Genomic DNA, 20,906 nt, shown 5'->3' with positions numbered 1-20,906 from the left:
CTCCTTCTTTCTTTCTTTCTTTCCTTCTCTCTCTTTCTTTCCTTCTTTCTTTCTTTCTTTTAAATTTTTTATTTTAGAGAGAAAGTGAGCGGGGGAAAGGGGCAGAGGAAGAGAGAGAGAGAGAGAGAGAGAGAGAGAGAGAGATGATCTCAAGCAGGGTCTACGCTCAGCACTCAGCACAGAACCTGATGCAGGGCTCCATCCCACGATCCAGCTGAAATCTGATCTGAGCTGAAATCTGAAATCTGAGATCTGAGGTGAAATCAAGAGTCAGATGCACAGGATGCCTACCTGACTCAGTCAGTTGGGTGTCTGACTTCGGCCCAGGTCATGATCTCGCGGTTCACAAGTTCGAGCCCTGCGTCGGGCTCTGGGCTGACAGCTCGGAACCTGGAGCCTGCTTCAGATTCTGTGTCTCCCTCTCTCTCTGCCCTTCCCCTGCACATGCTCTTCTCTATTTCTGTCTCAAAAAATAAATAAAAACAGGGGCACCTGGGTGGCTCAGTCGGTTGAGCGTCCAACTTCGATTCAGGTCATGATCTCGCGGTTTGTGAGTTTGAGCCCTGCATCAGGCTCTGCACTGACAGTGCGGAGCCTGCTTGGAGTTCTCTCTCTCTCCCTCTCTCTGCCCCTCTCCCATGGTCTCGCTCTCAAGATAAATAAATAAACTTGAAAAAAATAAAATTTAAAAAAAAGAAAAAAATACATAAATACATAAATAAAAATATTAAAAAAAAAAAAAAAAGAGTTGGACGCTCAACTGACTGAGCCACCCAGGCACCCCTGGTAGGGTGCCTTTTCTAACTAACTCAATGATGTAAATCCAGGGGAGTCAACCAGTGAGATGTCTTATTTCACTTGTGACAAGTTGGGGACACAGTGAGATAACCTAAGAAGCATTGCCCGGCTGTGCACTGATGGGGAGAACAAAGACCAAAGGAAATGAAGATAAAATTCAATTTCCTTATATCCTGCAGCCCATTGACAAATACTTGAGGCCGGCAGAGTGTGACATTCCTCCAGGAATGTCTTGTTATATTTTTTAAAAAGATTTTATTTTGAAGTAATCTCTACATCCAATGTGGTGTTTGAACTCACAACCCCGAGATGGCGAGTGGAATGTCACCTCTCCACCCACTGAGCCAACCAAGCGCCCCCACAACTGTCTTAACGCTAATGCCTTGCTAGAGGGAAAAACGGACTTAGTCGACAATAGCTAGGCCTCCAGGATCCTGTGACTCTTCTTTAACATAAGAAAATCCTTCTGGATGTGAAGGTTCCTTAAAAAATTAAAAATAGACCTACCCTATGACCCAGCAATAGCACTGCTAGGAATTTACCCAAGGGATACAGGAGTACTGATGCATAAGGGCACTTGTACCCCAATGTTTATAGCAGCACTCTCAACAATAGCCAAATTATGGAAAGAGCCTAAATGTCCATCAACTGATGAATGGATAAAGAAATTGTGGTTTATATACACAATGGAGTACTACGTGGCAATGAGAAAGAATGAAATATGGCCCTTTGTAGCAACGTGGATGGAACTGGAGAGTGTGATGCTAAGTGAAATAAGCCATACAGAGAAAGACAGATACCATATGGTTTCACTCTTATGTGGAACCTGAGAAACTTAACAGAAACCCATGGGGGAGGGGAAGGGGAAAAAAAAGAGGTTAGAGTGGGAGACAGCCAAAGCATAAGAGACTCTTAAAAACTGAGAACAAACTGAGGGTTGATGGGGGGTGGGAGGGAGGGGAGGGTGGGGGATGGGTATTGAGGAGGGCACCTTTTGGGATGAGCACTGGGTGTTGTATGGAAACCAATCTGACAATAAACTTCATATATTAAAAAAAAATGCAACAGGGGCGCCTGGGTGGCTCAGTCGGTTAAGCATCCGACTTCGGCTCAGGTCATGATCTCGCAGTCCGTGAGTTCGAGCCCCGCGTCGGGCTCTGTGCTGACAGCTCAGAGCCTGGAGCCTGTTTCAGATTCTGTGTCTCCCTCTCTCTCTGACCCTCCCCTGTTCATGCTCTGTCTCTCTCTGTCTCAAAAATAAATAAACGTTAAAAAAAAAATTAAAAAAAAAATGCAACAGTATATACCAGGCATTGTGTTACACCCTAAATATATAAAATAAAGCAAGAGCAGATTTAATTTAAAAAAAAGAAAAGAAAAGAAAAGAAAATCCTTCTGGAAACTTCCTTTGTTTCTTCCGCCCTTCCCCACTTAACCCCACTTAAAACGTATCTAACCAATCACTCCTCACAATCCTGGTGCAGCTCTTTCTGCCCATAGATCCTGTCTCTGGGCTTTAATAAAAACCACATTTTTTTTTTTTTTTTTTGCATCAAAACCGTCTCAAGAATTCTTTCTTGACCGTTAGTTCCCGAACCCCACTTCAAATCATATCTTGCACCAGCTCTCTAGACATTTGTAGACCCAAGGAGAGTGATGACCACCAAAGACAAGGGACAAACCCCATCCGGTCACAAACCACTTCCACTAAGGTGGCGCTGTGAATGTGGACAGATAGGAGTCTGGGATGACGAATCCAGCAGGCCGAAAGGCAAAGGTTATCCTCCTTCACACCAATGAGGGGGGTCATCTTTCCAGGCCAGTGCCATTGTGAAAGAAAGAAAAAAGAAAGGGTTTCGTATCAGTTAAAGTGTGAGGTCTCACGATCTGGCCTCTTGGATGTCTCCAGCACTTGCACAGGACCAGATGCCAGGGGGAGCCTTCTCCAGCTCCAAGGTGCACATCCAAGGTTTAAGGCGCTGTGGTTTGGCTGCCATCTGACTAGTGAGGAGGGCCTGCTATAGTCCCTTCCAAGGAGATTCAAGAGCAGGCTTTGTTCTCACCAGTCCAGTTGTATGATCAGAAAGTTACCAGAAATCTGTATTCTACGGGCTCCGGTGTGGCTCAGTCGGTAGAGCATGTGACTCTCAATTTTGGCTAAGGTCGTGATCTTGCAATGTGTGAGTTCGATGGTACTTGGCAGACTCCTTTCCGTGAATTTCTCTGAAGATGAAACTCGCTTACAGGAAGCTTCTATAAAAGTATCTGAGTAAAACAATAACTGCCTGTAAATGATAAAGGACTTAAACATGACCTGGGTAAAAAGATCTGATGAGAGTTCATTGTAATGCAATTAACAAAGAAACTTGGGTATTCTTGCGACATACATTTTAAGACAGTAATTAGAATTACAAGTGTCGACATTATATTAGGACACATCAGATTGCCAGGAATTTTACAAGTTTTCCAGAACACGTATATGAAAGAGCGGACCTACACTGGCCAACTCCATCTTGTTCTGTGTCCTCCACCTTGAGTGACTATGTCCCCAACATGGCCCCCTTTCCAGGAAAATTGCAGAAACCTCAGACCACGCCTCCTCCCCTTGAGTAATCTCCCGCTCACCCGTTCAAACTCCCCGATCAAAACCCATCCAGCAACCTGCCTAACGGGACTCTGACCCTTCCCCAGCCAATCGGCTGAGGCCACGACCCTTCCCCAGCCAATCGGCTGAGGCCACGACCCTTCCCCAGCCAATCAGCTAAGGCCACAACCATTATCTCACCAACTGCCCCTAGACTCCTATAAAACCTTTGTGCTTTTGTTTTTAACGTTTATTTATTTTTGAGACAGAGAGAGACAGAGCATGAACGGGGGAGGGGCAGAGAGAGAGGGAGACACAGAATCAGAAACAGGCTCCAGGCTCTGAGCCATCAGCCCAGAGCCTGACGCGGGGCTCGAACTCACGGACTGCGAGATCATGACCTGAGCCGAAGTGGGACGCTTAACTGACTGAGCCACCCAGGCGCCCCAAAACCTTTGTGCTTTTGAAACTCGCTGGCTCTCTCCGGCATCTCACCGCTGCGTAGGTACAGGTAGGGGATTGAGCTGGAGCTAGCTCGAATAAAGGCTCTTTGCTTTTGCATCGGACCCGGCTCCCTGGTGGTCTTTGGGGATCGCGAATTCTGGGCATAACATATACAGGCATAATATAAAGAAGGCTTAGTACCAATGCAGTTTGACATGTTGAGGTTCGAAGCCAATGGCCAAGAAAGAATGCTTTTCGTTAATGTTTGTTTGTTTTAAACGTTTATTTATTTATTGAGAGGGAGAGAGAGATTGAGAGAGTATGAGCCCAGTAGGGGCAGAGAGAGAGGGGAGAGAGAATCCCAAGCAGGGTCTGCACTATCCTTGTAGAGCCTGATGTGGGGCTTGAACTCATGACACATGAGATCATGACCTGAGCCGAGATCTAGAGTTGGACATTTAACCTCTGAGCCACCCAGGTGCCCAAATGTTTATTTACTTTGGAGAAGCGGGGAGAGGAGCAGGGACAGAGAGGGACAGAGGATCCAAAGCGGTACGGGGCTCGAGCTTGTGAACCATGAGATCGTGACCTGCGCCGAAGTTGGACACTTAACCTACTGAGCCACCCAGGCGCCCCAAGAAAGAATTCTTGAGAAGCCTTTGGTGCAAAAGGGTGGCTTTCTTAAAGCACAGGGACAGGACCTCTGGGCAGAAAGAGTTGCACTGGGATTGTGAGGAGTGACTAATTCGATAGTTGGGAGCTGGGGGAGGTAAAAGCAAGGGGGAAGTTTCCAAAAGGACTTTCATGTGCTAAGAAGACCCACAAGATCCTGGAGGCCTAGCTATTGTCAAGCTAAGGTTGTTTTTCCCTCTGGCAAAGCATTAACAATAAGATAGTTGGGAGTTCCTGGAAGAATGTTATTCTCTGCCTGCCTCAAGTATTTGTCATTGGGCAGCTGGTTATAAGGAAACTGAATTTTATCTGCATTTCCTTTGCCTTTTGTTTCCCACATCAGTATTATTTCTTATTTGACAATGCTCCCCGTGTAATTTAATATATCAGATAAGCCTAATTAAGTTTGATATCTCCCTTTTTATAAGGAGAGAGAACAAATCCTTTGAGATGTTCCGGGAAATGTCTGGAATAACTCAAAGGTAGTTCAAGGTCAAAAAGACTATTTAGGATTTGATTTGGGGGAAGCTCATCAAAAATATCAAAAAGGTTGGGGCACCTGGGTGGCTCAGTCAGTTAGGCATCCGACTCTTGATTGCGGCTCAGGTCATGATCTCACAGTCCTGAGCGTAGAGGCTGCTTAAGATTCTCTCCCTCCCTCTGTCTCTCCTCCTCTCATGCTCACCCACTTTCTCTCTCAAAATCAATCAATCAAAAAGGTTTTAAAACACTTGGGCAAATAGAATCATGGGTCACTTTCACAATACTTAGTTATCCATTTAACCAAAGCAAGAAGTAAAGACTTTGCAAGCAAATACAGAAAGTTAAAATAGTTATTAAAAATTTCAACTCTTTTAGCATTAAAAAGATTCCAGGTTTTTTTTTTTCCTAAGTAATCAGAGACTCAATAAAGGCAAGCATACAATCTTTGCATTTCTAGGCAGATTACATTAAAGGTGAAGAAAAACCTTTGTTTATAATGTCTTCTTAAGAACAGGTCAATAATCTAGAAAAAATATTCTTTTTTTAAGTTTATATATATATGTATTTTAAGTTTATATATATACATATATATATAAAATATATATATATATATATATTTTTTTTTTTTTTTTAAGTAATCTCTACATCCAATGTGGGGCTTAAACCCATGACCCCAAGATCAAGAGTCACATGCTCTTCCCACTGAGCTGACCAGATGCCCTGAGAAAACTTTGTCCTTTTGACAGCAAGAAAAGCTAACTTCTAATTTTGCAGCTGTTTACTTTTGATACTAAAGCTTATTTTTTTAAATGTTTATTTATTTTTCAGAGAGAGAGAGAGAGCAGGGGAGGGTCAGAGAGAGGGAGACAGAGGATCCAGAATGGGCTCTGCGCTGACAGCAGAAAGCCTGATTCGGGGCTTGAACTCATGAACCGTGAGATCATGACCTGAGCTGAAGTCGGGTGCTTAACCACCTGAGCCACCCAGGCACCCCTAAATCTCATTTTTAAATAAGTTCATTTTAATCTTAGCCAATTTGATCACATATTAAAATTCCTTTTGAAAATTTCCCTTTCCACAAATCTTCTACAACTCTTTCTGTTTTACATTCAGATTTTGTCCTCTATTTTCCTCTTTAAGTACCCCTATTTTAGAACAAAATTACTATATTACAAAAAGTAATGCGAGAACAGGATGTGTGCTTTCAGTAAAAGAAGTTAATGGAAATGCATTTTTGTAGACAGAAATATAGTAATTTTGTAATATTATCTTTTTTTTTAATTTTTTTTTAACGTTTATTTATTTTTGGGACAGAGAGAGACAGAGCATGAACAGGGGAGGGGCAGAGAGAGAGGGAGACACAGAATCTGAAGCAGGCTCCAGGCTCCCAGCTGTCAGCCCAGAGCCCGATGCAGGGCTCAAACTCACAGACCACAAGATCATGACTTCAGCCGAAGTTGAACACTTAACCGACTGAGCCACCTGGGAGCCTCAGAATATGCTTTTTTATAGAAAATTTCTCACCATGGCATAAACCATGTTTATTAATAGAGACAATTATTTTTAGCTTGTCTGTAAAAGGAAGCAAAAAAAAAAAAAAAAAAAAAAGGAGAAGCCTGTGTTCAGTAATTAATGTTTCAGCATTTTATCTTATTTGGAAATGATCTAGATATTCTTTGAATTTAACTTAACTCATCACTTGGCAAAACTTTAAGATTTCAGGTTACCAAAAAGACTTGAGGAAGGGGTGTCTGCCTGGCTCAGTCGGTAGGCTATGCAAATCTTGTTCTCAGGGTCAAGCCCCAAGCTGGGTGTGGAGCCTACTTTGAAAACAAAACAAAAAAGATGTTTAAAAGATTTCAGGAAATTTTTTTTTTTTTTTAAGTAATCTCTTCTCCCAGTGTGGGGCTCGAACTCACAACCCTGAGATCAAGAGTCACATGCTCTTCCGACAGAGCCAGCCAGGCGCCCCGTGAGGAAATTATTTTAAAAGTTTACCTAAGATTTTTTTATCTTATTTATATCTACTCAATTTATTTTTTCTTAACAATTATGTTTAGATTACCCACAAAAACTTTATGAGACATTAGATAAAATCAACTATTGTCCCAAGGTATTTTTCTTGTTGACAAATTTTGTAACAGAGATAACGTGACCTTCCTCGATTAGCAAACCAGGGTAGGATAAAAGTATTATATTTAATGCTAATAACTTCAAAGACATGTTTATTTTAATTAAACTAACAACCTTAAACTAGCTTTAATACTAAAATATCTTCCCAGAGCATGTGAACCTGAAAAGCACTTGGATTAGCTTCTATTATACTTCTGAAATTTAGAAATATTTCATTTATAAGTGTTTATTTTTAAGCCAGTTAAATAGAAGCCTTCGCAAATTAATTCTAGCAATTCCACACAGAAGTAGAAAATGTCACCTATCTACAATAAACATATAAACAGAGACTTTACAATTATCGTTTTAAAATTTTTAGCCACGAGACAGGCATGAAAATACAAAACCCACTAGTTTATAAAAGAACAGTTAGATCCAAACTTTTTCTGGCAGATGAAATAAGTTCAGGTGACTTGCTCAGATTGCTAAAGATTTTTCTACTAATATTTGTGGAAGAAAACACATGACTTTTCATTCGTCTAAGTTTCTTTTTTTTAACATTTATTTTTGAGAGAGAGAGAGAGACAGAGCAACAAGGGGGAGGGGCAGAGAAAGAGGGAGACAGAGGATCTGAAGCGGGCTCTGTGCTGACAGCAGAGAGCCCAGTGTGGGGCTTGAACTCACAAACTGCGAGATCATGACCTGAGCCAAAGTCAGACATTTAACTGACTGAACCACCCAAGTGCCCCCATTCATGTAAATTTCAAATGGCCTGTGGTGCCTGGGTGGCTAAGTCAGTTCAGCTTCTGACTCTTGATTTTGGCTCAGGTCGTGATCTTATGGTTGTGGGATCAAGCCCCTCATCAGGCTCCAAGCTGACTATGGAATCTGCTTAAGATTCTCTCTCTCTCTCTCTCTCTCTCTCTCTCTCTCTCTCCAGATGGCTGTCTCTCAAATAAAAAAGTTTTTTTAATTAAATTAAAAAACTTCTAATTGCCTTTCTCCCTTTCATTCTACTTCTGGTAAGAATTACTTTAGGCAAAATAAGTGAAGGGAATTAAAACATACAGACTTCTAGAATTAAGACATTATTAATTTCTAAAAAAAATTTTTTAATGTTTATTTATTATTGAGAGACACAGAGAGATAGAACATGAGCAGGGGAGGGACACAGAGAGAGGGAGACACAGAATTGGAAGCAGGCTCCAGGCTCTGAGCTGTCAGCACAGAGCCCGACGTGGGGCTCGAACCCACAAACTGCGAGATCATGACCTGAGCTGAAGTCGGATGCTTAACCGACTGAGCCACCTAGGCACCCCAAGACATTATTAAAAAAATTTTTTAAAGAGGGGGAAAGAATGGCTTTCCTGAAGTTTGTACTTTTAATATTTTTATCTCAAAGTCCCAGGAAGAGAATGCAAATTCCTCCAAGAAGGACTTTGGCTTTGTAAAGTCAATCATTTACAAGCCGCTTGAGATAGGGGAGGTTTGGGAATTAGTAAAGAAATAGGTGAACTTTGAATTGCCTTTAGAGCTGCAAGTCTAGTTTTGTAAAGATTTGTAAGATAAGGACAGTTGCCTTTAATCCCTCTTCTGAAGAACTGGGCTGTAGCCTGAATGTGGAGGACTGACATATCCACCCACCTATGGTGAAATGTTTGTTAGTTTCTTTCTTCGTGGGTACATTTCACTGACAGGAAACAGCCTTCTAGCCAGCTTCCATCAGTTTTTCCAGGATCCCATCCTAAGGTTCTGAGTGGGGCTTAAAGTGGAGAGAGTATAGCTCTGATATTTACTAGAATTTGGCAAGGCTTTGTTTGGCTTTTAATTTTAGTTTTCCTTTGGCTGTGTCAGGGAACAATGTAGCAGCTTACCAGAAGATTTCCACAGAGTCGCATCAGCTCTGGGAGAGGCTCAAGGGGGGTAGGGGGGGCTCCTTTGACAACAGATATGGTGGTGTCTGTAAAGTGATTAAACCGGTGGACTTTTGTCTCCAGTCATGTAGTGTAAAGGCAATTCAGACAGAGGATAACTAGAAGGAATCTGAGTAAAGGATAGAGGGAGGGGGAGGCAGTAAGAATTAGGACAGTCTTACAGTCGTTTGTATTACTTCTGTGTCTTCGTAATTTTTTATCAGCTTTTTTGCACCGAAAGTTTCAATAAAGCTGGTTTTGCAATTTTGAAGCCTTTGTTTTTACGTGTACTTCTTAAATGATCTTATCTGATTGGAACATTCTTCCTAATGGCCACTGTAATTCCCCTGAGGGCTGGTAAAGGAGTTTAACCTACATTTCTGTCCAGCCAGATCTAGCTGTAAATGAAGTACAACTCACTTTGGCCTTATTTTGGGGATCGCCACCTGACGTTTATGAAGCCAAGTTCCTCAGAACGCAAATCAAGCTTAGTAAGATTTTGCCATTTGTGTAAATATCTATAGCTTCCAGAACCGAAGTTCTTAGACATAAAATAAGCAGGTGCGCTGGAAGGTGGTACACTTGACTCTGTAAGAATTAAGGATCCCATCTTTATTATTTATTTACTTACTTTTATTGTTTGTTTGTTTTTTTCATTAAGCTTCTGGGTTTCTCGAAGCCAGATTAATACCTAAGAAAGATGCACATGGAATTGGGTTTGTGTGGTGTTTCAGTGTTTCACCTCATTGCACAGAAATTGTCTCTTTTTTTAAATGTTTATTTACTTGTTTATTTATTATTTATTTTGAGATAGAGAGTGGGGGAGGGGCAGAGACAGAGGAGAGAGAGAGAATCTCCAGCCGACGCCGCGCATCAGCACGGAGCCCACTGCGGGACTCGAACCCACAAACCATGAGATCATGACTGGAGACAAAATCAAGAGCTGGATGCTTAGCTGACTGAGCCACTCAGGCACCCTAAATGTTTATTTATTTTTGAGAGAGAGAGATGGGGGGGGGAGGGGGAGGGGGATGGGGGGGGCGGGAGAGGATCTGAAGCAGGCTCTGTGCTGACAGCAGAGAGCCTGACACGGGACTCAAACTCACGAACCCTGAGATTGTGACCTGAGCCAAAGTCGGACACTTAACAGACAGAGCCACCCAGATGCCCCGCGCGAAAATTTTCTTGAGGTTGGTAGATGACTTAGTGTCAATCTAACCCATTCTGTGGCCAACTTATCCTAACACGGGCGTCTTTGGGTCAGGTGGCACTCTTCACACTCTAACAACTCTTAAATGCTGAACCCATGACCACCAATTTTTGTGGCTTTTTGGCTTCCAAGATCCCCATCAGCAATTACACCTTACCTTGTGGGTACACTAACAGAAAGCCACAGAAACCAAGGAAACCAACCGTGGCCGCAGCAGTACCCAAAGAACTAGGGGCTGGGGAAAGGTCAACCCGACCTCAAAGGATGGGGACTGCAGACTGATTCCATACAAATGGAGAAACACAGCTGCCACCAGCAGCTCCCCGCGTGGAATCTGAGGACAGAACCAAGAACGAGGGTTTAGAAATCACTGTGGACCAGCCCATAGAAGACTGCACAGTGCCAGCAATTCCAGTGTGGACTCCACAGGCAGACCTCAGTCTCCCTCTCGGGCGAGCAGTTCCAAACCACTGGGAACTGAAGACTGAACCAAGGGCTCCAGCCTCAGCTTGCCATCTCAAACTGACCCACTAAGCCCTGGACCGGGAAGCCAGTTAGATCAGGAACTCATCTGATCTCATCATCGCAAAGAAAGCCCGGTTCCCAACTGAGAGGGACTTACCCACAGCCCTGGGAAACGGTGAGAAAGACAGTGAACTCAAAAAGGGGTTCGCAGCTACCACGCCTATCCACAGTCTTCTTCGGGGTCTGCCGCGGCCGCCAAATCTGTTAAACAACCAAAATTCAACTGAGTGGTTGGAAAGATCGAACTGGCTTTATTGAATAATTTATGAATCAGGCAGCGTCCCACCCAGCAAACAGAAAAAAGCTCCGTCCAGCTGTAGAAAAAGAAAGGTTTGCAAAGGCAGAGAGAGGAAGCAGGAAAGGGAAATTATTAGCAGTGTATTGTTTCAGGCAAAGGGAACGGAAGCAGTCTATCTGTACATTTCCTAGCGCTGCCCAAGAAATTCCAGGTTGACTGATTAAAGGTCACATTCCTGGGAGGGGTTGAAACTGCAGTTAAGTCAGGTATTAGTCTTGGTTTGCTGATGTGGGGCCTTAACCTAAGTGACTCCATGAGGGGCCCGTGGTTTTCTTTTTAACAGGGGTGCCCCTGGCTACCTCTCAGGGCGTGTCCGGTGGACAACAGGGATCAAAGTGTGCTCAGCGCTTGGTGAGCAGTGAGCGCTCCCCGGGGGGTAAACTCATCATCCTCATCACATTTAGATGAAGGAGCCCCACCTGTAGTTTGTGTGCCGACCAATCAGAGGGAGTGTCATTCACCTAGATGGTGTGGTGCACGCCCAGAGTTGCACCACATGGCGGCTGCCTAGCATTCGAGAAGTGAAATGAATTAGCATACATGTGATAAATGCATCTAATGAACACACGCGTCTAACACATACGCAAGCGTGCATGCGTCACATTCTCCCACATCCAGACTCTGAAACAGAAGTGCCCCCCCAGCTACAGCCAGGCCTGTCTGGCCTGCCCCCTGCCAAATCTGCATCCCGCCCCCTGTTTCTCCAGTCCCTTTGGACTTGATCCCAGCTCAACTTCATTTGCCTGCTCTCTCAGCCTAATGCCCTGGAAGGTCATTCCCACTTTGTCCTTGCTGTCTCTCAAGGATCTGTAACTACACTTTCTGATCTTCTCCCCTGGCCTTCATTGTGGCTAGCTTCCTCTGTGCACGGAACCGGGTGGTAGGGTTTGGCTGGGGAAGGGCCCTGGCCCGTGCTGCCTGCAACCTGCACAGCTCAGGCTGGGTGACCTTGATCGAGGCCATGTGGCAATCTAGATTTCACATCTTGATGACTAACTGCCATTCTCTGCAGCTGCTGCCCCCATTTCCTTCAGGCCCCCCTCCACGGCTTCCAGTTTTTCTGCAAGAATGAGGCCACATGAGAGGAACCCCCTCAGCCCGACTTCTCCAGTCCCTCAGAATAGCACCATAGCTTTGTCTTCTGGTTTCTGAGAAAGCGGGGTCTAAAGTGGGCCAGAAATCTTGCCGTTTGCAACAACATGGATGGGCTTTGAGGGCATTATACTGAGTAAAATAAGTCAGACAAAGACAGACAAATATGTATGATCTCACTTATGTGTAGAATCTTAAAAAAACAAAAAACAAAAACAAAGCCAAAAGCAAAAAATCTAACTCATACATATAAAGAACAGATTGGTGGGGATGGGGGTGTGTGCAAAATGGGTGAAGAGGGTCAAAAGGTATAAATTTCCAGTTATAAAATAAATATGTCATGGGGATGTAATGTACAGCCTTGTGACTATAGTTAATAATACGGTTGTATGTTTGAAAGTTGTTAGGAGAATAGTTCTTTTTTTTTTTTAAGATTTCATTTTTAAGTAATCTCTACACCCAACGTGGGGCAAAGTCACAACACTAAGATCAAGAGTCAGATGTTGCACTTGCTGAGCCATCCAGGTGCCCTGCCCAAAGAGTTCTTAAAAGTTCTCAACACAAGAAAAAAAAATGGAATCATATTTGTATGTAAACTAATATAATGTTTATAATGTATATAAACTAATATAATATAATGTCATATGTCAATTATTTCTCAATTTAAAAAATAGAATGTGCTAGAAAAACAATGGACTACCACATAACAGGAGCAGTGGACTGGACACCACACAGCCACGGCTATAAGATTCTGAAAATATGCTGAGTGGAAAACAGTAAAGCAAAATGAACATGGTAACTTTTTTGTACATTTTTTAAATGATGGTTTCAACAGAATATAAACTTTCCCATCTTAACCATTAAAAAATTTTTTTTTCTTAACATGTATTCAATTTTGAAAGACGAAGAGAGACAGAACATGAGCAGGGGTGGGACAGAGAGAGAGGGAGACATAGGATCCGAAGCAGGCTCCAGACTCTGAGCCGTCAGCACGGAGCCAGATGTGGGGCTCGAACTCACAAACCGTTGAGATCATGACCTGAGCCGAAACCAAGAGTCGGATGTTTAACTGACTGAGCCACCCAGGTGACCCCAAACATATTTTATTTCTCTACCCTCTTTGCACAAAAGGTGGCCTGGTATACTCATCAGTCTGCACCCTCCTTTTTTTCTTAAAATTTTTTTTAATGTTTATTTATTTTTGACAGAGAGACAGAGCATGAGTGGGGGAGGGGCAGAGAAAGAGGGAGACCCAGAATCCGAAGCAGGCTCCAGGCCCTGAGCTGTCAGCACGGAGCCCGACGCGGAGCCCAAACTCACAGACCTCGAGATCATGACCTGAGCAGAAGTCGGACGCACAACTGACTGAGTCACCCAGGTGCCCCTACACCCTCCTTTTTTCTAAAAAAAAAAATTATTATCTTGGGAATATTACAGATAAGCCAGGAAAAGAGGCTAGATGATCCATGTGGTCATAGATCAGACTTGGAGATATCAATATGAATTCACGTTTAGCTTAACATAGATACAGATGATTACATACAATATATTTATAGATATGTGTGTATACTGGGGTCAGTATACACACACGCATTTCCTTCCTCTGCAGGCTGAGAGGGCCCAAAGCCACAACACTCCAGTAGCAATGAGCACACCAAGTGCCCAGTACTTGGTTTCTAATACCATTCACCAATAAACAGAACTGGGGCTTGTGGGAGAAATGTCTGATTCTAGGGCTGGTGCAGGAAAGGTATAAGATGAGCCCAACGCGTCTTGTGCCAGAAAGTAAGGAAATGCTCAAAATAATGGCAAAAACAAAGAACACAACGATGAGAGTACGTCAAAGGTGATTGCCCACCCCTTAAGTGTGGGCAGCACCTAGTGACTTCCTTCCAAGGAGGGCAGTATGAAAAGTGGGAGGAAAGAGTAACTTTATGGTAGAGAAACCTGACAAACACAACTTCAGGCAGCTGATCAAGGTCAGCGTCAACAGGAATGGCTTTTTACTTCTTTGGTTTCTTTCCCCCCAACCCCAAAACTCCAGTCTAATCATGAGAAAAACAGACAAATCTCACCTGAGGGACATTTTGCAAAACACCTGCCCAGGATTCCTCAAAACTGTCAAGGTCACCAAAACAAGGAAAGTCTGAGACACAGAGCCAGGAGGAACCTAAGGAGAAAAAGACAACTAAGTGTCATGTGGTCTCCTGGATGGGACCCTGGCACAGAAAAGGGACACTGGGCAAAAGCTAGGGAAATCTGAATAAAGTATGGGTTTCAGTTAATACTAATGTTATCAATATCTGTTCCTTAACTGTACCGAACGTACTATCCTAAGGTCAGATGCTAATTATAGGGGGAATTGGGTGTGGGGGATACAGAAATAGTCTGTACTATCTTCACAATTTCTCTGTAAATGTAAAACTATTCTCAAATAAATAGGTGGGGCGCCTGAGTGGCTCAGTCAGTTAAGTGTCCGACTTTGGCTCAAGTCATGATCTCACTGTTCGTGAATCGAGCCCCACATCAAGCTCGCTGCTGTCAACGCAGAGCCCAGATCCTCTGTCTCCCTCTCTCTCTGCCCCTCCCCCTCAGAGATAAATAATAAAATAAACTTTAAAAAATAGTTTATTTTTTAAAGTAATTAAAATAGATACCTTGGAGATATTTTTCTATTGGTGCACAGAGAGCTTCTGTATGATTTTTTTATAGTGGCATAGGATCTCACTATGTAGTGAAGTCTTGACATTGACTTTGTCTGTTCTTTCCTGACAGTTGTTCCCAATCTTCAACTATTATAATCAATGCTACAATGAATGACACCACACGTGGCGTTTCATATAATGCAGATATTTCTAGAAGATACGTTTCTAAAAGTGGGATATTAAGTTAAAAAGTATATACATCAGGGGCGCCTGGGTGGCTCAGTTGGTTAAGCATCCGACTTTGGCTCAGGTCATGATCAGGAGGTCCGTGATTTCGAGCCCCGCTTCGGGCTCTGTGCTGATGGCTCAGACCCTGGAGCATGCTTTGGATTCGGTGTCTCCCTCTCTCTCTATACCCCTTCCCCATTCATGCTTTGACTGTCTCTGAAAAATGAATAAATCTTAAAAACAAAAATTTAAAAAAAGCATATACATCAGTAATTCATTATATATATTAAGCTCCCTCCATATCAGGGGAATTTATACTGCCACCAGCAATATGAGAGAGTGCATATCTCCCCACATCAACACGGTATGTGGTAAAACTTTTACATATCTCTAATCTGGTAGAAACAAAATTGTTTCTCAGTGTCCTCATAATTTGCATTTTTCTTATTGCAAGTTGAAACTGAGCTAAGACTCCCGTTTTGCTTGCATTTCATTTTCAGTGAGCTGCCTCTGTATATTCTTTGTCCATTTTTATACTAGGCTTTTGTGTTTTTCCTTATACAAGTCTAGGAGCTATTTATATTTTAGGAAGATTTGTCTTTGTTCTGCCGTAGGGGCTGCGAATATTTCCCTTTGTTTGTCATTTGTCTTTCCACTGGTTTTTTTTTCCTAATGTTTATTTATTTACCTTTGAGAGAGAGAGACAGACAGAGAGACAGAGCGTGAGAGGCAGAGGGGCAGAGAGAGCCAGAGACACAGAATCTAAAGCAACTCCAGGCTCTGAGCTGTCAGTATAGAGCCCGACCCAGAGCTTGAATTTGTGAACCACAAGATCATAACCTGAGCTGAACTCGGACGCTTAACTGACTGAGCCACCCAGGCACCCCTCCACTGGGTTTTAATGCCTGCCACACAGACCCCACTCCTCCCTTTCACTCCAGCAGAACTGCTTTCCTCAGGCCACCTGTCCCCTCTCAGAGCCACGTCCCAAAACCCCTCTAGTTCCTCATTCGTCCTGGTGACATTTGACCTCTTGGTGACATCTGGCTCTATAAAGACTCTTCTTATTGTAAATAACATTTATTGTGTCCTTTGACTTCTGGGATTACATATTCTTTTTTTTTTTTATGTTTGTTTATTTTTGAGAGAAAGAGAGCATGCGTGTGCAGGAGGGACAGAGAGAGAGAGAGAGAGAGAGAGAGAATCCCAAGCAAGCTCTGAGCTATCAGTGCGAAGCCAGGGGTGGGGTTCCAACCAAGAGATTGGTACCTGAGCAGAAGGTGGATGCTTAACCGACTGAGCCACCCAGACGCCCCCCAGGATTACAAATTCTCATTAGAACATGGAAAATAGAGAAAAGCACACAGAAGAAAACCAAAATTCACCTTTCAGCCTACTTCCCAGGATAACCACTTCCTGTTTCTCAATGCCTTTGTGTGTTTTTATCTGTGGGTGCATTTATTTACAAAATAAATTTCTTTTTTTTTTTTTTTTTTTTTTTTTGCAATTTCTTAAATCTCCCTTTTGGGAGTCTATCGCTGCACTTTCACACCCCTCGCTTTTCTCCTTGCGTTTATTCTGTCTCCACAGGCAGGTCCGCCGGAGGTGCCCCTCCTGCCCATCGCCTCTGCAGCCTCATTCTCTCGCACAATGCGCCACATTTCTCCCACGCTGCCCGAGGTTAACCGCTGCACACGCTCCTGCCAGAGACGTGAGCCTCTAGGTCCCGTGGGTCTTGCAGAAGCACCTTCACCTTGTTGGAAACTTGGCTTCCTCAACCCGTCCCCCAGAGTGAGTCTGCTGTCCCTCTTTCCCTTAGTGGCACCAGCTAGTCAGAACCACCCAGACTCGCCCAAGCACTGTTTCCAGCCCCCGCCTCGCGCGCACCGGACATTTCCTGAATTCACCCCGCTGTTTGACCTCCATCTTGGCTCAGGCTCTTCCTCATTTGGATTCTGTTCCTCCTCCCTGCAGCAGGGTCACCCTCTGCCCCCAGCGCACCTTCGGCCTCTGCCTTCTCTTCCTGTTTCCTCTCCGAACCCCCGCCCTCGCCTAGACCTCAGCTGGCTTCGAGCTCGGCCAGTCTTGTGGGAGGCCTTCTAAGAGAACTTCCACGCCTGCTCCCCAGGCCATGCTGGCCAGGCGCCCTGGACTCCTCAGGCGCCAGGCACTTTTCCCTGGCAGCACAATCGTCTCTCCTTATTGTAATTTCCTGTTTACTCCTCTGGGTGCCTTACTGACAGCCGGTGGCAGGGCTGTCTTTCACTGACTTATTTCAAGGTATTTCAAGTGCCTTCACAGGAACACTATGTTTGTTGAGGAGGGAAATGAATGGGTGTCCTAGCTAACGTGCTCACTCCCTATTTCGAACGTCCAAAGCTCTCCACCAAGGACGCCTCTTGTGGGGCCAACCTGGCTGTGCGGGATATTAGAACCCTCCTGGGTCTGAGGTGCAAACTTCTCTACCTCGACTGTCTTCCCTGCACCCTCTTCCGACTGTCACCGAGGTCCTCTCTGAACCTCAGTTTTTTTCATCTGTCTAGGGAAGAGAACACTCCAGGGAAAATTATAAGGACCGATGAATACGAGATGTGGGTACATTATTAAAAAAACAAGAGTGCTACCATTCACTGAGCATGTTCTCTATACCAGGCGCCGTTCTAATATCTAACCAGTAGTAGAAGCCTTTTCATTCTAAATTGGCTCCATTTCACAGAAAGGTAAACTGAGGCCCAGAGCCGTTAATGACTTATTTGCCTAAGATTCCTCAATGGAGGCAGAAGGGCTGGGATTTGAACCCTGAGCGGAGCCTACTTGCTTAACCACCACCCCATATCGTGTCTCTATTAAATAATATATATTAGTATCACTCGGTCTGAAAGCTGCCCTCTTCGAATAAAACTGACCCAATCACACAACCATCCTCTCCTGGAATGATTCTAACTCTAATGGGAATTCTGTACGTGGATTTTTGTGTAGATATCTACTTATCTATCTCAAGGATGGAAACGTGTTTAAAATGTAGCTCTTTACAAAAGAACCATGCCCATATTTTCTGTTCTTTGACATTTGTGTGATCAGATTCAAACAGAATCAACCCTTCAGTTGAATGACACAGAGTTTAACTACATCTATTTTGCCATAACTCACATGGATTTACCTTCAGTGGCATTGGAGATGTACATTCCCCAAACCCAGCCTTCCAGGTCTTCCAAGAACCTTTAGGCTGGGTTTCCAGTGCCTTCCCTCCTATTTTCAGAATTCCCTCACTGAGAGAGCTGGGTGCAAGGGAGAGGAAGGAAGTGGGTGGGGCTCTCCTCTCGGATTCACAGAGGACAGGAGGAAATAAAGAGAGGTCTGGTGGCCCTCTGGGTCTGTGGCTCAGGGCACAGGCTTTGCTCCCCTGGAATGCCATGGGGGGGCGTGGCAAGGTCACCTCCACGTTGTTGGGTTCCCCTGACCTGTCTCCTGTGCCTGTCCTATTGCTGTGTCCCTGATGCCAGCCTCATCCCTGGCACAAAGCACCAATTCCTGCCTAAGGGAGCCAGAGAAGGAAGGGAGGGCAGAAAGGGGCCATTTCTGGACACCCAAGGAGAGACTGAGTGTAGAAAGAAGGACACCCCCGGAGAACAGTCAGAAGCAAGAGGCACTCCCAGCACCATGCTCCCTACTGCCAGCCCACACTGCCTTTTACTTCTTGGGGTCCAGAAACTTGTGGGGAGGCAGGGAGAGAAAGAGAGGAAAAAAAATGCTGGGGGCCTGGGTGGTTCCTTTGGTTAAATTTCCGACTCTTGATTTCATCTCAGGTCATGATCTCACAGTTTCATGGGTTCGAACCCCGTGTCGGCCTCTGCCGACAGACCCTGCTTGGGATTCTCCCTCTCTCCCTCTCTTTCTGCCTCTCCCCTGCTCACACTCTATCTGTCTCTCAAAATAAATAAATAAACTTAAAAAAAGAGGGAGAGAAAGGTGAAGAGCGTTAGGGAAATCCAGAGAAAAAGCCTAAGAGGTTGGAGAGACCAACTCAGGCGTACCTTAGAGATAGTGTGGGTTCAGTTCCAAACATTACCAAAAAGCAAGTATTGCAATAAAGTGAGTGAAATGAATTTTTTGGTTTCCCAGTGCATATAAAAGTTAGGTTTGCACTATACTGTAGTCTCATAAGTGTGCAATAGCATTATGTCTAAAAAAACCAATCTTTTTAATTTAAAAAATGAAGTTTATTTATTTATTTATTTATTTATTTATTTATTGAGACAGAGAGAGAGAGAATCCCAAGCAGGCTCTGCACTGTCATCGCAGAGCCCGATGTGGGGCTCAAACACACAAACGGTGAGATCAGGACCTGAGCCAAAACCAAGAGTCGGACGCTTAACCGACATAGCCACCCAGGCACCCTACAATGTGCATATCTTAATTAAAAACTAATTTATTGCTGGGGCGCCTGGGTGGCTCAGTCAGTTGAGCATCTGACTTCGGCTCAGGTCACGATCTAGCGGTCCGTGAGTTCAAGCCCCACGTCAGGCTCTGTGCTGACAGCTCGGAGCCCGGAGCCTGCTTCAGATTCTGTGTCTCCCTCCCTCTGCCCCTTCCCCACTCATGCTCTGTCTCTCTTTGTCTCTCAAAAATGAATAAATGTTTAAAAAAATTAAAAAAAAACTAATTTATTGCTAAAAAGAAATGCTAACCTTCATCTGAGCTTTCAGCAAATCAATCTTTCTGCCGGTGGAGGGTCCTGCTTCCTTGCTGATGGCTGCTGACTGATCAGGGTGCTGGAGGCTTGAGGGTTATGGTGGCTGTGGCAGTTTCTTAAAATAAGACAACGGTCAAGTTTGCCACATCCATTGACTCTTCCTTTCACGAATGATTGCAGCATGTGCTGCTGTGTGATAGCATTTTCCCCGCGGTAGAGCTTCTTTCAAAACTGGAGTCGGTCCTCTCACATCCTGCCGTGGCTTTATCAATTATATTTACATAAAATTCTAAAACTTCTGTTGTCAGTTCATCAGTCTTCACAGCCTCTCCACCAGGAGCAGCTTCTGTCTCAAGAAGCCACTTTCTTAGGGGCGCCCGGGTGGCTGAATTGGTGGCTGAGGGGGCCCGGGTGGCTTTGGCTCAGGTCATGATCTCATGGTCCATGAGTTCGAGCCCCATGTCAAGCTCTGTGCGGACAGCTCAGAGCCTGGAGCTTGCTTCAGATTCTGTGTCTCCCTCTCCCTCTGTCCCTCCCCCGCTCACACTCTGTGTGTGTGTGTGTGTGTGTGTGTGTGTGTGTGTGTGTGTGTGTGTGGTGTGTGTGTCTCTCTCTCTAAAATAAAATAAAAATTTTTTAATTCTTCCTAACTTCTATTAATGTTGATTTGTTTTCAAGATTTCACATATCATCCTTCCCAGGGGCCGTGCTAATCTCTGTACTGTTCCAACTTTAGTAAATGCGCCTGTGAAGCAAGCACCTATTACTGTTAATATTTTGACCTCTTCCCATGAATCACAGATGTTCCTTTTTTTAATATTTACGTATTTATTTTGATAGAGAGAGAGAGAGAGAGAGCACGCACACAGAAGAGGGGCAGAGAGAGAGAGGGAGAAAGAGAATCCCAAGCAGGCTTCATGCTGTCAGCACAGAGCCTGGCTTGGGGCTTGATCTCATGATCCATGAGATCATGACCCGAGCCAACATCAAGAGTCGGACGCTCAACTGACGGAACCACCCAGGCATACCTGTATTTCTCTCTTTTTTTTTAAGTTTATTTCTTTATTATGATAGAAAGAGAGAATCCCAAGCAAGCCACACCCTGTAAGTGTGTGAGCCTGATGTGGGTTCGAACTCACAAACCTTGAGATCATGTCCTGAGCCGAAGTCAGACGCTCAATTGACTGAGTCACCCAGGCGCCCCCGTCT

General features: G+C 44.3%; 1 protein-coding gene and 1 non-coding gene across 2 annotated transcripts in view; both read right to left on the bottom strand.

Moving 5' to 3' along the window:
* Positions 1 to 20,906, bottom strand: part of TCTE1 (t-complex-associated-testis-expressed 1) — a 196,656-nt gene that overhangs the window by 90,584 nt on the left and 85,166 nt on the right. The window lies entirely within an intron of this gene.
* Positions 20,355 to 20,457, bottom strand: LOC128777886 (U6 spliceosomal RNA). The gene has a single exon (XR_008423196.1). It is a non-coding gene; the product is annotated as a U6 spliceosomal RNA (small nuclear RNA).

Source organism: Panthera pardus, unplaced genomic scaffold (assembly GCF_024362965.1).
Source record: "Panthera pardus isolate Hobbes unplaced genomic scaffold, ASM2436296v1 HiC_scaffold_17, whole genome shotgun sequence".
In the NCBI taxonomy this organism is placed as follows: Eukaryota; Metazoa; Chordata; class Mammalia; order Carnivora; family Felidae; genus Panthera; species Panthera pardus.
Note: the sequence above shows the minus strand (reverse complement) of the source record. Positions and strands in the feature narration are given on the sequence as shown.